Raw genomic sequence first — 10,089 nt, forward strand, 5'->3', positions numbered from 1 at the left:
AGTACCAAGGTGTGACCCTCCACACCAGTGCCACCCATCGGGGAAGCCTGCCTGAGCATCACAGAGTTCCCGAGCACTCAATGGGCTGGTCACCAGCCACGTGGCCACTCTGACTCCTGCCGTTCCCCTCCAGGAAGTCAGCTGAAGCCCCTGTCCCCCACTCCCAGCCTCCATCCTGGTCTTTCTGGCCTGACCAGCGGCCTTCCTGAGTCTTGTCATCAGCATGGAGTAGCCAGGGGCCTGCCACAGGTCAGGCTGTCAGCACAGGACATGACAAGGGGCCGAGGCCACTTCCCAGGACTAGGACAACGGGCAGACCTGTGTTCAGGTGGGTCGCAGTCTTTGAGACACTGTGACCTCAGCTTGCGATCCCCATGTGAAGGGTGCGTGTTTTCTGGACACCTAAGGAGACGCGTGGGAGAATTTGTGGCAGAGTTATTGGACATCATGGAGATGTGGACATGGGTGACCACACACGGCTGCCCGAGACATTCTGTCTCCAACAGTCTCCTTCGACAGAGAGCTACCCCTGCAGCGTCGGGCCTCTCAGTCCCGGTGAGTGGCAGCCGCAGGCTGCAGGGAGGGGCGAGCCTCATGACGACCCCTTCCCTTCAGAATCCAGGGTCGGTTATCAAACATTGCTCCAGATGAGAGCTCCTCCTCCCCAGCCTTGTGCAGGAACCTGAAGACTCGCAAATCCATTTTTAAATATTCAAAAGGCGCTGTTATCTAGCTAAGTAGATGGGCTGAAGCGCCAGGAGCCGTTGCTGAACAATCAAAACATGCTCAGCGGGGGTTACAGGTTGAATTGTGCCCCCCCCCCAATTCTTAGGCTGAGTTCCCGACCCCCAGGCCCTGCTGGGTGTAGGGTCGTGTAGAGGAGAATAGTTTAGGCAAGGTCATGTGGACTAGGGTGGCCCCCACCAGTCCGCCTGGAGCCCTTATCAGAAGAGGAGACCAGGACCCAGGCTCACGGAGGGACGGCCCTGGGGTTCAGGGTGAGCCCCTGTCTGTGGCTGAGGAGAGAGGCCCAGGGATAAAGCACCCCCCACATCCTGGACTTGGCCTCCAGGTGGTAGGAAGCAAATGGTACTGCCCAGGCAGGCCCCCAGTGTGCCAGGGCAGCGGGGTCAGGGGCACTGGCCTCGGGTGGAGGGAAAACACGTCCCACAAACACACCGCGCCCTGTTGGCACGAACCTGGCTTCTCCCAGAGAGATTGGCAGAAAGAGCACTGAGTCCCCATCCAGGGTGAGCCCCCAGAGGCCCTGGCCCGACCCTCTCTGCTCCACCTGTTGATTTAGGAGATGGGGCATCACTCACCCGAGTTCTGCCCGCAGCCTCATCTTGGCATTTTGACCAATGCCAACTCCGGGGTGTACCTGGGCAGCCCACCCCACCCCAAGTCCTGGAAGCCATGATGAAATCACTACACCCAGCCCAGGGACAACCCAGAGAAGAGGGTTCTGAAAAGTGAGAAAAGAGAGGAATTGACCATCCGTCACTTGGAGAATCAGGCACCGAGGCGATCGCGTCCATTCCAAGGATCATTGTTTCAACTGACCGTGTGTTTCCAGCCCTCAAACAGGGAGGCCGGAGAGGCCAGCAGGGAGACCGGGCAGCCCGGCCTGATGGGTGGCACCCCACAGTGTCTTTCACTACAGAAGCAGCGCACAGGCTCGCAGGAGACGGGCGGGTGCTGGGAAGTCCATCCACCCTCACGGAGATGAGCTTAGGGCACTAGTGCAGGACGGTGAGCTAGACGTGCTGTGGAGAGGTCTCTCTGCCAGGAAGAGGAGGAAGGAGCCGGTTGACGGAATCAGCTTCTCACTTCTGCCCTTGGTTTAAGGGACGCTGCTCTGACCCTGTTCCCATCCAAAGCTTGGTTCGCCTCTAGGTTCATGTCAGCGGGAGAGATCCCCAGAAGGGGAGTCACCAATCTCAGGCCAGTCGCTCAACGGGAAGACTGCCCTGCTCCTGGAGAGCAGCAGTGCCCAGGAGGGCCCCCCACTGACCCAGGCTAGAGCAAGGTAACAGTAGACCGGAGAGTTTCCCACTGGTCTCTGAAAGTAGTCACACCTGGGCGGCTGCCAAGGGCCGGAGCTGGGGATCGGCTCAGGACGCCTCCAGTCCTCGTCTGCACCTCTGGAGGTCATCTGAAGGGTCTGTGCACTTGACAGCCCATTCACTGGCCTGTGCTGGCCCTTCAGCTGCAGCCTGGTCAGTGCCCACCTGGACTCAGCCCTGGGAAGAGACCCCTCGGCCCCCGTGCTGTCCAGAGCTGTGTGTAAGCGCGATCCGGGCGAACAGAAACGCGTTTCCTCTCTCCACTGGCTCCTCTCCTCTTTGCCAGGAGACAGACTTTGCTCTCCGCAGGCAAATGCATTTGGCTCCTGAGTAAAGACGGGAGATTCCAGGTATTTCCAGGCATGCGGGCACCCCCGACAATGGCCCCATTTGCTGCCGTTGCGGCCTCTTGCCTGGCTCCACGTCCTTGGTCACACATGGTGGGGATCGAGTCTCTCTGCTCTTTGTCCAACAGCAGGGCTCTGCTGAGCTTCCAGAAACCAGCCCTGGTTGTGAGACTCAAAAGAGGCTGGGCACAGGGGACGGTCAGCCTGGCCAGAGCTCCAGGTGCTTTCAAAGGAGCAGGTTTTCCTCCAGAAGGCCACCATCCATTAGAAGGAAAGATGGGCAGGTGTCATTCATATAGCCAGGGGCACGGCCAGCTCAGTGGTCTCCTGGGGCAGCCTCCAGGGACACCACTATGTCCACACGGCTTCTCATGCCCATGATTTTGGGCCAGGATAAAACACAGTGTCTGAGACAGACCTGGGCCTTGTGTGACCTGGATTTATGTTCCAGCCCTGCCACTTGCTGCAGTGTGACCTCACGGTGTCCTTGAGCATATGAACTCACAGCTTCCCATCAGGTTGAGGGACAAATGAGACGCATAGCCCACAGATGTCTCCAGTGGCCCCGCCACACACAGCCCTTGGTCCACCAGATCTTACTCACTGAGGACCTCACCCACTGGGGACCTCCTCTGGACTGGGCCCTGTTCTAGGTGCTGTGGTCACTGCAGTGAATAAGAGACCAACATCCCTCCAGCAGTGGTCAGCAGCACCCATCATTCCTCAGGTCAAAGGCCTCAGGATCATCTGCTGTCCCTTCGTCCTGGCACCAGGGCTGACTAGTCATTTGGGGAACATTAGGTAAGACCTGCAGACAATTTTTGTTGTCATAACTGGGGAGGAAAGGATGCTACTGGTTGGGAATGGGTAGATGCCAGGGTTTCTAGACAGCCCACAGGGCACAGGACAGACCCCCACGACAGAGATCCAGCCCCGAGTGTGGACAGTGCCGAGGCTGAGAGCCCTGCCTACTCCAGACCATCAACACAACCACAGGTCACCTCCAGCATGTACCCCAGCCCCACAACTCATCCCCAAACCATAGTCACCACCATCATTACTGTCACCACCGTCACTATCAACATCGTCATCATCACCAACATCACTGTCACCACCATCATCATTACCACCACCACCATCATCATCACTGTCACCACCAGCATCACCATCATCATCTTATCACCATAAACATCACCGCCATCATCACTGTCAGCATCGTCATCATCACCATCATCATCACCATCACCACCATCATCATCACTGTCATCATCAGCATCACCATCACTATCATCACCATCATTGCCATCAATGTCACCACCATCATCACTGTCACCACCATCATCATCACCACCATCAACACAACCATCATTACCACTACCACCATCATCATTACTGTCACCACCAGCATCACCATCATCACCATTATCACCATAAACATCACCGCCATCATCAGTGTCACCACCGTCATCATCACCATCACCACCATCATCATCACTGTCACCACCAGCATCATCACTGTCACTACCAGCATTACCATCATCACCTTACCACCATAAACATCACCACCATCATCACTGTCACCATCACCACCATCACCACCATCATCATCACCACCATCACCAGCATCATCACTGTCACCACCAGCATCACCATCATCACCTTATCACCATAAACATCACTGACATCATCAGTGTCACCACCGTCATCATCACCATCACCACCATCATCATCACTGTCACCGCCATCATCACTATCACCATCACCACCATCACCACCATCATCATCACCACCACCACCAGCATCATCACTGTCACCACCAGCATCACCAGCATCACCTTATCACCATAAACATCACCGCCATCATCACTGTCACCATCACCACCATCATCATTACCATCACCACCAGCATCATCACTGTCACCACCAGCATCACCATAAACATCCCACCATCACCACCATGTCTCAAGGGGTGACCCTGCCCCAGACTCTGGGCTGGGTACTGCTTGAGTCAGCTTTTTTGCTGCTGGGACTAGGAGACCTGACCAGCCCAGCTGCAGAGGAGGAACAGTTTATTTGAGGGCTCATGGTTTCCGCGACCTCAATCCACGGATAGCAGGCTCCATTCCTCGGGGCTCCAGGTGAGGCTGCACATCATGGCAGAAGAGTGTGGTGGAGAGGAGTGGCTCCCATGGTGACGAGGACACAAGCAGAGAGGGGACCCACTCACCAGATAATAGTCAGACACCCCCCAGCCGCAGCCCAGTGCCCGCCTCCTCCAGCCACACCCACCAGCCTTCGGCGACCACTCAGCTCATCCCTGTCAGGGATGAGGTCACCGACTGGGGCAAGGCTATACCACAGCCCAGTGATGTCTCCTGAACCTTCTTGCGTTGTGTCACCCGTGAGCTTGGGAGGACACCTCAGATCCAAACCATAACAGGTGCTTTCCACACATCCCCCCATCGCATGTAACTCCCCCACTCCCGGCCACACACACACACATACACATACACACACGCACACACGCACACACACGCACACACACGCACACGTGCACATGCACACGCACACGCGCACACGCACACACACGCACCCCTCTGTGAGGAGGACATTGCTGCCCTGACTGCACAACCCACGTCCCACCAGCTCTGAGTGAACCTGCCTAAACTCTGCAATAGGCTTCCTGGCCATCAGAGGACCTGTTGGACCTGAGGGTGAGTCACTGGCCTCCTGTCCCCCAGCTTCCCCCCCTGTACGTGGGGACATAATGGCACCAGCTTCGCTGATTCGGAAGGACCCCATGAGTGGGCCCATGAAGCAACTGGAGTAGAACCCGGCAGAGTGAGTCCTGGACACGGGTCAGCCAGGCCCTGGGCTGGTTTTAACGAGGACACTGAGGCCTTCGGGGGCGAGCACCTCTCTCCGGGTCCTCTGGGAAGGGCTCGGCCCCCGCCCACCACTGCACGAGGAGCGGCTGCCCTTAGGACAGGAGACGCTCGTCTTCCGAACGACCAAGACCTGGCTCCCGGCTCTTGTTCCAGGCGACCTCAGAGAGGAGGATGTCCTTCTGGTTTCTGTCCATGCTCTAGAAGCGGCAGACGCCCTACGCGAGGCTCCTGTGATCCCCACGGCTTGACCTTTCGGGAACCCCATCCTCCTCCCCAGCCTGCCGAGGCCATGTCCAGGAAATGTGAGACTTCTCGCCACCCCTCCCCGCCCGCCTCCCGGCCAGTATCCTAATCACCGCCCCCTGGCCAGCTTGCTGCTTGCCCAGCGAGTGTGGTCTACGCGGTCTACGAGACCAGCCTTCCAAGAGCAGCCACCGAGGCTCTGGTGGCATTTGCTCCTCTGTAAATCAGCCTGTCTGAAGGCTGGGAAGTGCTCTGAAGTAGTTCAGATTAAAGTTCTGATTACAGTGGAGAGGCAGTGCAGCCAGGGCCTGGGCGGCCGAGGGAGACAGAGAGAGAGAAAGCCATTATCCCCCATCGAGGGGATCCCCGGCCCTGAGGAGGGAGGGAGCCTGAAGTCTGTCCTCCACCCTGGAGGCAGGGGCTGGCCTCGGAGGTGCTCAGACACCTCCGGCACAGAGCCCTGGGAACCGGCTGCAGGGAGACAGACTCCCGCCTCCCGCGGCCCTCCCACCCCCCAGAGCCCAGCATGGGCCGTCTCACCACGCTGGCCCTGGACCGCTCTTCCCTCCTCCCCCACACGCCTGTGGCCCTCAGCTGTGGCAGAGCCGCCCCCTCAGGAACCCTTCCCTGGACGGGGCAGCCAAGCGGCCACCTCTATATGGGCCTTTGTGTCCACTCACATCCTCCCGGGGATCACCCTGCTGGTTCCCTGGGGCAAGCCATGCCTGTGTCCTGGACACAGCTCTGGGCATCTGGGGTCCCTGGAACACCACAAAGAACCCCAGGAGAATAGCTGAGTCCTCGGTGCCTTCAAGCCCAGAGGTGGGGAGGCCAGAGCACTCCCTGGCCCTTTGGAGAAGCCCCAGGGACACAGCCATCCTCGGGGACTAAGCAGGAGGAGGAATGTGATGTCCCAGAATCTCAGGGACAGATGGGTGGGTCCTGCCCACCGCCCAGCTCTCCTCTTTCTCTCCTGCTTTGGGTCCTCCTCGCCCGGCGTGGGGTGATGGCCGCTCCCACCTGGATTCTTGGAATGGTCCCTGGTTTATTCTTAAATTCTTCCACAGGGCAAAGCCAGACACGTTTGCCAAAACTGACCCTGAACCTGGCACCAGCTGGGCAGGGCCTCGTACTGTGGGTCACCCTGTGGGCCGTCCCAGCAGGCCCTGAGTTGAGAACTGCTGGCCACTTGTACCTGGGAGGGGACGGAACCCGCTGGGCCCTCCTCTTATCTGTCTGTGTGCCAGCCCCTGGCCAGCACCTGGCCACATGTCCCAAGGAGAAAGCTGCTAGAACCTCACTTTACAAAGTCCTCAGCCTGAGCCGCACTGGCCAAGCGGCCCTCCTGGCCTGGGCAGACGCAGATGGTTCCAGAACTCAATTTGCAGAAACCAGACCCTGAAGACCCCAGCTACGTCCAGCGCAGCATCAGCGTGGAGCGGAACCCAGAGCTGGACAGCAACGCCTGCCCTGCCCAGGGCCTCTGTCAACAGGGCGTGTGGCAAGAGGCGTCCCTAGCTGAGGGGAAGCCATGTCCCGTGGAGAACTGGCGTCATCTTCCAGACCTGTCACCTGACGGTGCCATATGGCGGGGGGAGGGGACGCTCCTTCTGCCAGTGGTGCTCCAGGTGACTCCTGTGCTTGGAAAAGATGAGCAGGGCTCCCAGAGTGTCCCAGACACAGCTGCCCACGCTGGCCAGTAGCCCAGAGACCGCAGATGGCCTCAGCAGCCACTGGAGGTGGGGACAGGGACACGTGGGCCATGGAGCCCCTCTCCCTCACCAAGGGCAGCTTCCGCTGTGTCCTGTCATTCACCTTGAACTAAAGGCCGTGACGGGGGAAGCCCAGAGCGGCCCGTCCTGCATTTCCTGACGTCCTGCGGGCTCCCGGCTGGCTGAGGATGGAACCCTCCCAGGTGTCTCTGTGAGTTTCCAGGGCCACAGAAACCAGTGCCACAGACCAGGGGCTTGACCTCAGGAACTTCTCCTGTCCTAGCCTGGAGGGCAGAGGTCCAAGGCCAAGATGCAGGGGGAGGTCCATCTGGGGCCGTAGTGGCCTGGGCCCTGACAGTGGCCATGGCTGAAGTCCTTCTTCCCCAGTCGTCTGTGTCCAAATGTCCCTTTGTATTGGCACTTGTTCATGTGGGAGGAGGGCCACCCTCAAGGGCCTGATGAGTTTCCCACAGAGGGGACTGGCTGACCTCTGTATGGTGTCCCCAGTAGGTCAGAGTCACAGGGACTTCCAGATGCGGAATCCCCGGGGGATACTGTCTCTTAGGGTCTGATCTGGAACCGCTTGGTCCCCAGTGTGGTGCTGCTGGAGGCCAGAACCTTCAGGGGTGACCTGGTGGGAGGAAGACGGTCACAGGGGTCATGGGGCCCCAGCCTTGGCTAACACCGTCCAGCCACAGCACAGCCCGTGGGACGCCCAGCGGATGCCCCCAGAGCAGCTCAGAGGAGGGAGCTATCCCAGGACCTGGAGATCCGGACAGGCCAGCTGATGGGCTGGCGGGAGGGGCCAGGAGATACCCCCATTCCCCAGTGGCCAGGGAGCTGCATCCCAGAGTCCAGAATGCGTCCTGACCAGAGCCGCCCTGGACAGACCTGTGAGGTCAGTTCTTCTCTCAGGGCCACAAGCCACCCTCACGATGCTCACGGGGATCCAGCTTCCATGACCCGGTGTTTGTCTGTCACACACAGATTCAAAATGAGCCCAGCGGAAAGATCCCCGGTGGTTAGACGGCAGCACCTGACGCTGTGCACTCCTTCACTGATACAAGAAGTATTCTGAGACCCTACTGCGTGCAGCCTAGCTCTGAGGGCTGAGGACGCTCATGATTTTAGGTCCTGGGAGCCCCCGATGTCCAGCACAAACAGCAGAGGCTGCACAGGGACAGCTTTACTTCTGCTGCCCAGGTTGTTTGGCAGCCTTGCTGCATGAAGTCCCAGGGGTGACCCTCCTTGCCTGCTGCTGCTCTGCTCGCCACAGTCTTGTCTCCCAAGAGAGCCCTGTGGTTCAAGATGGCTGCTCTAGCTCGAGCCATTTCAGCTGCATCTAAGCCAGCATGAAGAAGGCACAAAGGAAGAATGTGTGCCTCTCCCTTAGAGTCACTTCCCGGGAGGTTCCACCCACATGCACTAATGTTCCACAGGCTCTAACACAGCCCTGGGGCCACATCAGCTGCAAGGGGAGCTGGCACCCAAGTCACCCCCTAACTAAGCAAAACCCCACGGGAGCAGGGCCAGCTCACATGGCCAGAGGGCAGCTCTCCACAGCCTGAGAGACACCCAGGCTCACAAGCCCCCACCCATGCTTGTTCCGAAGCATGGCAGGGTCCAAGTCCAGAGCTCACAGTGTCACCGCCCCATGACGAGAAAGGCGGGACAGGCGGTCACCTCCGTTCAGACCTCTCTCCTGTCCTGTCCTGTGATGTTAGGGGCAGAAATGCCTCTCCAGGCCCTCTCCAGAGCCTCCTCTGAAACCTGCCCCTCCCAGCGTCACTCAGGGCTTGTCCTGGCCAAAGCAGCACAGAGCCCCGTCAGCGTCCTGGGGCTGCTGTACCACATCACACCAACCTGTCGCCTTTGGACGGCACAGAGCCCTCCTCTGGTGCCTGGAGGCCGGAAGTCTGAAATCAAGGTGTCACAGGGCCATGCTCCCTCCAGACACTCCAGGGACGCGTCCCCTGCCTCTTCCAGCTCCTGGGGGTCCAGGCCTGGCGTAGCCTGTGGCCACCTCACTCTGTCTCCGCCTCCATCTTCTTGGCCTCTCCTCTGTGTCTGTGTCCCTTCTGTCTCTTTAAGGACACCCGCCATCCACTGTGCCCTCTGCTCACTTCCACCCAGACTCGGTTCTGCAGGGGAAGCAGGGGTGGAGACTCGGGGGAGCCGGAGGGACCCCCCACAGCAGGGCACATGGTGGTCTGAGCCAAGAGCAATGGAGAGCTCGCAGGAGCTGGGACACAGCTCTGACGAGGCCAGCCGGGGGCCGGCTAAGGCCCTGACGAACACAGTTACGAGAAAGTTCTAGATGAGCCCAAACTGGGATTAAGCAGGAGGGGTCAGCTTGTCTCTAAGGGGCCCCGGGAGGAGCCACAGCCCATCCAGGCACTGCCCAGAGCCCTTCTCAGCCGTGGCTACCAGCCCAGGTCATGTCCAGGGCCCTGACTCTGATGTGTCCCCACGACCTTGTGGCGTTGGCAGGAAGAGCCCGCACACCTGGTCCAGGTGTGTCTAGAACAGGTGAGGAGAGTCCCGCCACTCGATCCCTGCAGGAGCGCTCCAACCCAGGGCTTGGACAGGGCAGGCCTGGGAGCCTGCAGTGAAAGAAGCCAGTCCCCCAAAACCAAAGGCCAAATGTTCTCTCCAATATGCAGATGCTAACACATAACAAGGGGGAAGGAAAGATGTTCAGTGGATTAGACGAAGGGCAATGGAGGGAAGGGTGGGGGAGATGGGAATAGGAAAGACAGTGGCAAGAATCTGGCATAAACTTCCTCTGTACATATATGAACACACCACAGTGAATCTCCACATCATGTACATC

At 59.0% G+C, this 10,089-nt stretch overlaps 1 long non-coding RNA gene across 2 annotated transcripts in view; it reads right to left on the minus strand.

Moving 5' to 3' along the window:
* Nucleotides 1-9,766, minus strand: part of LOC144369147 (uncharacterized) — a 41,008-nt gene extending 31,242 nt beyond the window's left edge. Inside the window, exon 1 of one of the 2 annotated variants that reach the window (XR_013428620.1) lies at nt 9,120-9,766. This is a non-coding gene — a long non-coding RNA (uncharacterized LOC144369147). The remainder of the gene's footprint in view (nt 1-9,119) is intronic. The other variant, XR_013428621.1, reaches the window with a different exon arrangement.
* Nucleotides 9,767-10,089: the final 323 nt, after the last annotated feature.

Source organism: Ictidomys tridecemlineatus, chromosome 12, assembly GCF_052094955.1.
Source record: "Ictidomys tridecemlineatus isolate mIctTri1 chromosome 12, mIctTri1.hap1, whole genome shotgun sequence".
NCBI classification, from domain to species: domain Eukaryota; kingdom Metazoa; phylum Chordata; class Mammalia; order Rodentia; family Sciuridae; genus Ictidomys; species Ictidomys tridecemlineatus.